General features: G+C 46.8%; 1 non-coding gene across 1 annotated transcript; it reads left to right on the top strand.

The window, feature by feature from the left end:
• The first annotated feature begins 5,512 nt into the window (after positions 1–5,512).
• Positions 5,513–5,653, top strand: LOC141583093 (U4 spliceosomal RNA). Its single transcript, XR_012515846.1, has one exon. It is a non-coding gene; the product is annotated as a U4 spliceosomal RNA (small nuclear RNA).
• The last annotated feature ends 1,463 nt before the right edge of the window (positions 5,654–7,116 follow it).

The raw sequence follows: 7,116 nt of genomic DNA on the forward strand, positions 1-7,116 counted from the left end.
GCATGCAGTATCTATAAGCAACCACTCACTTTCATTAACAAGATTGTTTTGGAGCAGAGAACGGGAACCAGATGAAGAGTGAAATGTCAGCTGTAACTGCCTGGAGGAAATGTGTAAACCGGCAACTTAAAGAAAAGTAGGGCATGTAAAAGTAAATGAGTGCAGTGAATTTGGGCAGAGTTAGGAATAACAGAAACAGACTTTTTCAGGTGTGGTATAAGCAGTAGGGGTGACTGCTTAAAGCTGGAGAAGGCGAGGGGCTGAAGGTAGGTGTGTGAGGTGTAAAGACATAACTTTCGAAACGGTGAGAGCTAAGGGTAAGTGGGGTGGAGCCTGTGATTTTGAGGGATTCTAAGAGTATCAGTGCATCAGCTGCTGCTGCCAACCCAGGGCTACGAGGTTACATTGTTTGGGTAAAAAGGCTACAAGCCATGGGCCTGACTCCTATATGAGAATCCTGACTGCACAGCCCTGGACTTTAGAAGCATAGAATGAAAAAGTGTTGAGACAGGTTAGCGAGAGCTAGGAAAGGAGCTGCTTTTAGAGCTGTTTTTTTAAGGAGCAAAAGGAGGAGTGAGGAAAGGATTTAGAATTAACAGAGTTGGATAAGTTTTCTTCAGTGAGTTTATACAATGGCTTAGTTAGAATAGCAAAACCTGGTTTCCTGAGGTGAAGTAGCAACCACACCTAGGCAGGAGATAAGCTGTTGTTTGGTGGAGGGGGTTGGGGTTTGGGAAATTTACTGGATGTGGTTGACAGGGGGAGCACATGTATGCTGGTGAAGGATTATAACGGATGGGAAGAAATTGGGGCTTCAGAATGGGATTTCCCTTTGAGTATAGATGCCGAAGAAGCAAGAGGGTGAATTAAAAGGCCATGTTTCAATAGACAGGTGATGACAAGCTTTACTTTTAAAGGCAGTTGTGGGATGTGGTACAGGGCTGGGAAGGGTAAGGGTGGTTAGTTTCTAAGGGGTTGAGGAGGGGTGAGTGACTTGTAGCGAAGGATTGGAAGGTGGTGTTCTACACCCTAGGCTTAAGTTTGGGGGATATAAGGAGAGCTACTGAGGTAGGTACGGGTTTGGGGATAAGGGCGGCAATGAGGCATGGCTGTAGCCCAGGAACAGTCAAGGAGACAGACAATTTCCCTAGGATATCCCAGCTTAACAGGGGAACTGGGCAGGTGGGGATGATCAGGAAAGAACGTGGAAGGGAGTGCTGGACTGATTGACACCAGATGAGGGCAGTTTTGAGAGGCCTAGAGGCCTGGACGTCAATTCCCACAACAGCATGATGGCCAAGGACACAGGTCCTTGAAAAGAAGTCAGCATCGGGTGGGTGCCTCCGTGCTGATTAAGAAGGGGTCGGACTTGCCCTCTACATAAGAGTTACCTGAAGTTTGGCATCTGTGATGGTCCAGGGGGCTTCCAAGATGCTCGGGCAGAGTTAGTCTTTAGCTACCAAGCTGAGGGTTGGAGCTTCAGGAGCTCTGCGAGCAGCAACCTGATTCAGACAGTTGACTTTCTGTGGGGGCTCCTTCACAAATGGGGCAGGGCTCAGGAAGAGTCCTGGGCTGTGGGCGTTCCTTGGCCCAGTGTCCAGGTTTCTGACACTTGAATCAAGGTCCAGGGGGTCAGCTGGACGAGTTACAATCTGGGTGCTCTGACGTCTCTGTCAGCCGGTGGCATTGCTGTGGTTTGTCTTACAGAGGAGGCAGCATCTACAGTTCTGAGATGTGCAGCCGGGCACTTTTCTCCCCATTATTGAACACCTTGAAGGTAAGGATGCCTAATTCCCTTGGTGGGGTTTGAGGGCCAGATTTTAATTTTTGTACCTTTTTGTAATGTTGGGGTTGACTGGGTGATAAAATGCATATTAAGCATTTTTTAGGGGTGAAAGTCGAAGTAAGGGTGATATTTAAGTCACTCCAGGTGAGATTATAGGACTGGGTTAAGTATTCAAGGTTCTGATGAAAAGGAGTCTAACCGGTGGCCGATGTGGAAAACGTTGGATAAAGGGAAGGAACATCACCCTAACTGTGCCTTTGGCTCCAGCCACTTCTGGAAGTGGGATTGTCAGGCAGGGGTGTAGGAGGCAGCTGCAAGACTAACTGTAAGCCGGGCCATGTACAAGGTGGGGAGGTGACAGGAGGGGCATGAAGAGGCAGGTTGTGGGCATAGGAAGAGGAGGAAGGCTGTGGGGTGGGGTTAGGTCCTGGATTAGGACCTGGTTCACAGGCAGGAAGGATAAAGGTCAGAAGTTTGATGGACAGGGAGGATTCTGGCTAACACGCAGAGGAAGGAGGGGCAGACAGAAGCAAAGAGAAGGAGTAGAGATTAGGGAGGGATTGGTGTGTAAAAAAAATGCCTGGACGTAGGGAATTTCAGAACATTTGCCCATGTTGTGACAAAAATTGTCTTAATTTCATAAAATAGAGGTGAAAGGTGCCAATTTTTGGCCAATTGGAGCCATGGTTTAACTTACATTGCGACCATGCAGTGGCCCAGTAAAGAGAACACAATGTTTAGAGACGTTTGGGTTTTAGATTAGGGAACAGTTGGAGAGGTTTGAGGTTCTTTAGAACACAGGCCAGCAGAGAGGGCAGAGGGATAGAGGATGGACAATTGCCAATGATTCTGGAAAGACAGCAGAGACAAGAAGACCAGGCACACAACCCAGCCGCTCAACAGGCATCTCTCGGTGAGCTTGGGTTGAACCTCATCATTGGTGAGTGGTCAAAGAGAACATCCTGTATGACCTGCCACCAATATCAGCCCTGAGCCTGGTGGGCGAGTGACTAGGGTGAATGTCTCCATGATAGCCGAACCCTTGGAGAACCTAGGTCTCCAGATCCATGAACTATATAGGGTTTCTCAGGTCCCGAACCTCAAGAGAAAACCTGGTTTACCTGATTTTTCTTGTGTTTGTGGTGAAAAAATGATGAAAACAAAAGGGGGAGGAAGTGGAAAGGAAAAGATAAAAGAATGAGAAAGCAAAAAAGTGAGACTACTTACCAAAACAGTCGGTGGTGTGTGTGTGGGCTGGTCTGATGACCCGGGTCGATAGGTTGGTATCCTCATGGAGGGAGCACAAGAGCAGAAACAGGGGTTTGGTCTACTGAAGGAATTCCCCCATCCCGGGTTTTGGTACCAAAATGTTAAAAATTTGTGCTTTGAATGAAGATACCACCCAGACAGGCTTTGTGTGGGAAACGTGGCTGCTTATTCACTTAGATGCAGGTTGGTAAGGCCAAAAAGGGCATTAGCAAAGGGTAGTGGGATAGGAGTTGGTTTTATAGGTTTGGGGTGGGCAGTGGAAAATTACAGAGTAAGATCAGTTACAGTGGTGGGTAGGGGCAAGGAGTATACATGACCAAAAGTTCAGTTACAGTGGTGGCTGGGGTGAGGCAGAAAAGCATTTAAGGTGACAGGATGGGTGAGGGGTATTCACATTCATAAGAAGAGTTGAGATGGCAGGCTTGGGTGAGGGGCTTTTCCGGGCCAGCTCTGCTGGGTGCTCAGGGACAATGGTGAACGTGGGGGTTGGGGGCGAGTGGGAGATGATCAGGAGCAAGCAAGACTTCAGGCTTTCAGGTTCCAGGTTTACATATGGAGACCTGACACCAGGTTCGAGCAATTTCCTGCCTCAGTCTCACGAATAGCTGGGATTATAGGTACTTACCACCACGCTTGGGTAATTTTTGTACTTTTAGTAGAGACGGGGTTTCTCCATCTTGGTCCGGCCAGTCTTGAACTCCTGACCTCGTGAGCCATTGCCTCGTTCTCCCAAAGTGCCAGGATTACAGGTGTGAGCCACTGTGTCTGACCACCTCATAGTCTTTATCTGAAATATAGGGGCAGAGGTATTCTTCCCAGGGCCATCCACGGTCCAGTCAGACGAGTTATCAGGTCTCTTAGCAGAGTGACTTGGACAAAGGAGAGGCTCCACAGCTGTCCTCTTTCCACTGTTGCTCAGAGTGATTATGAGTGAGACTGGAAAGTAGCCCAGGTGGGAGAGTGGCCATGTGCAGGGAGGAGGTGACCCAGTGGGGAGGGAGACTCAAGCATATAAGGTCACCTCCCCCTTGACTTCTACACTGTATTTCAATCGAAGTAAAGGCTGGTCGACCAGGTGCCACCTTATAGATCGCAGGCATGGCGTGGGGTAATCTTTCTGGAAGACGTTTTAACTGACATGAGTTCAAGCCCCCACCTCACACCTACTTCATGGACCAAGACCCTTTCTCATGTATTTTCTAGAACTGTAAACCCAAGACCCTTTCACGTGTCATATCTGGAGTTGTAAGCCTGTGTAAAGCCGGGCTTCTGATTGTTAGAGGAGCTTGGCCCTTAGGTAGTTATGCAGCCTTGCACCAGAGCACCCTCTGCAGGTGCTCGGGGGCACTGCAGGGCCCTCACACTCACAGCGCTGGCAGAGGATGCGCACCCACTGGTGGCCGTCCCTCTGCACCACTTGAAGTCGGGGCACAGAGTGTTCAGCGCCATCGTTCTGGAAATGCAAACTGACATGGAGCCCACTAGCTCGTGTGTTTCCAAAAAGGAAGAAGGGACAATTAATTGAAAACCATAGGAATGTAGAAAAAGCTGAATCTGGGCATGGTGCAGGGCTCACGAGTGTAATCCCAGCACTCTGGAAGGCCAAGATTGGAGGATCACATGAGATCAGGAGTTCAATGCCAGCCTGGTAAGATATCGAGATCCTCATGTCTACAAAAAATATAAAAATTAGCTGGCATGGTGGCTCATGCCTGTGGTCCCAGCTACCCAGGAGGCTGAGGTAGGAGGATTTCTTGAGCCCAGGGGTTTGAGGCCACAGTGAGCCAGCCATGATCACACCACTGCACTCAAGCCTGGGAGACAGAGTGAGACTCACTCTCTCTCTATCTCTCTCTCTCTCTCTCTCTTTCTGTCTCTATTTCTCACACACACGCACCCACACACCCACACCCACCCACACACCCACACACACACACACACACACACACACACACACATACAGTTTAAATCTGTTGAATTAATCTTTTGGTTATAAAATATTTATGGTTGCAGGAACAAGTTAATAACTAAATAAAGACCCAAAACTTATAAAAATATACCAGTACTTTAAGCAAAAAGCATTCTTAATTTAAAAATAAGTTTTAAAGATAATAGTACACTAATAAATTATCGTTAAAATCAATAATAATGAAGAAAAGTAGCAATACTAATAGCCTGACACAAACTGATTACAATTCTTCATAAGATACAACACTATTCTTAATAACCTATATAAACAAACATTAAGTAATTCTGTTTGTATGTTAATTTGCTGCGATTGCAGGTGTGATTACTTAATGTTTACATTAATGTAAACTTTAATGTAAACATTAAGTAATCACACCTGCAATCCCAGTACTTTGGGAGGCCAAGGAAGGCAGGTAAACTGAGGCCAGGAGTTGGACACCAGCATGGCCAACATGGTGAAACCCAGTCTCTACTGCAAATAAAAAAAATAGCTTTGCACAGTGGCAGTAACATAGCCAATGAGATTTATCTGAAGTGAGATTATTGCTAATTGAAAACTTTTCCCAGTACCCTGCCATGATAACTGGAAATACAGTCAGCATTGGCAATTTTTGGAAATCTCTATACAGATAGAATTTTTAAAAAGTAAATAAAACAAATGGAAAAAAATACAAAAAAAGATTAGCTGGACATGGTGGTGCACACCTGCAATCCCACCTACTTGGAAGGTTGAGGCAGGATAATCCTTAAACCCAGGAAGCAGGGTTTTAGTGAGCTGAGATCATGTCATTGCAACAAGAGTAAAACTCCATCTCAATTTTTTTTTTTTCTTTATAACAGGTGCATTCCTCCTCTTGCTTTCTGAGGACTCCTTGGTCTGTCACTTAGTAGTGGCTAATAAACTATCTTAACATCATTATGCTGTGCGACTTGCCATAAATTCCATTTTGTGTGAGATACAAAATCCTGTTGTTGTGGCCAGGGACTAGACCCCTCTTCGGAGACAAAATTATACTAATTATTTTCTTTTCTTTTCTTTTTTTTCTTTTCTTTTTTTTTTTTTTTTTTTTTTTTTTGAGACAGAGTCTTGCTCTGTTGCCCAGGCTGTAGTGAAATGGCGTGATCTCTGCTCACTGCAACCTGTACCTCCCAGGTTCAAGAGATTCTCCTGCCTCAGCTTTCCAAGTAGCTGGGATTACAAGCACCTGCCACCACGCCTGACTAATTTTTGAATTTCTAATACAGACAGAGTTTTCCAATGTTGGTCAGACCAGTCTCAAACTCCTGACCTCAGGTGATCCACACGTCTCAGCTGCCTCAATTACTGGGGTTACAGGTGTGAGCTACCTTGTCTGGCCAGCTTGTATTCTTGGTGATCGCTTGGAGGATGGAGGAGGAGGGGCATCATGCAGATATCACTCTTGGATTACCACCTGGGATATTAGGTGCAAGGCTCTATTATTGGTTCGAACCCTGAAAGCGCCAGCAAACAGCTTGAGTTTGTGTGGAGCAACATGCTGTTTTCATGAGTGCCTGGGTGCAGACTGGTTGAGTCCTAAGATGGTGTCAGCCCCAAGTGAAGGTGAGGCTGGGGTTTTCTAGTGTCCTGTAAATGGGACGTGTTCCAGTTTGATGTAGCTGCTCCGTGGAACCTAGACGGCCTCTCTTCTGATCTTCAGGGGGTCCTTGTCTTCCGGCCTGCCCTTTTCTGGCTTCTGATCTCTTGCTGACCCTCGCTGCTGGTGCATGTGGTCTTGTACCTTGGGACCAAGCCTGAGGAGGGAAGAGTTACCTCCAAGTTGTCAGGTTCCAGCTCCGGGGAGAATCTTTCATTAGGGAGAGTAGGCTGAGTGATTCTTTTTTGCTAGTCACAACTTGGTTTTGAAGGTGCAGTGGGGTGCCTCAAGCTGAAAGCCTGACTCCTTGTATGGGCCAAACTCCACGTGACTGTTGCTGTGACTGCCAGGCCACTTTGAGGCTGAGAGACAGTTTTATCAGGACTTTGTCCGGCACGTGTTAATGATGCCTTCTCTGTGTTGGTAGATCTGGGGGTCCACCAGATAGGATTCTGTGAAGAGATCTCAAAGGTCATT

This window comes from Saimiri boliviensis, chromosome Y (assembly GCF_048565385.1).
Source record: "Saimiri boliviensis isolate mSaiBol1 chromosome Y, mSaiBol1.pri, whole genome shotgun sequence".
Classification (NCBI taxonomy): domain Eukaryota; kingdom Metazoa; phylum Chordata; class Mammalia; order Primates; family Cebidae; genus Saimiri; species Saimiri boliviensis.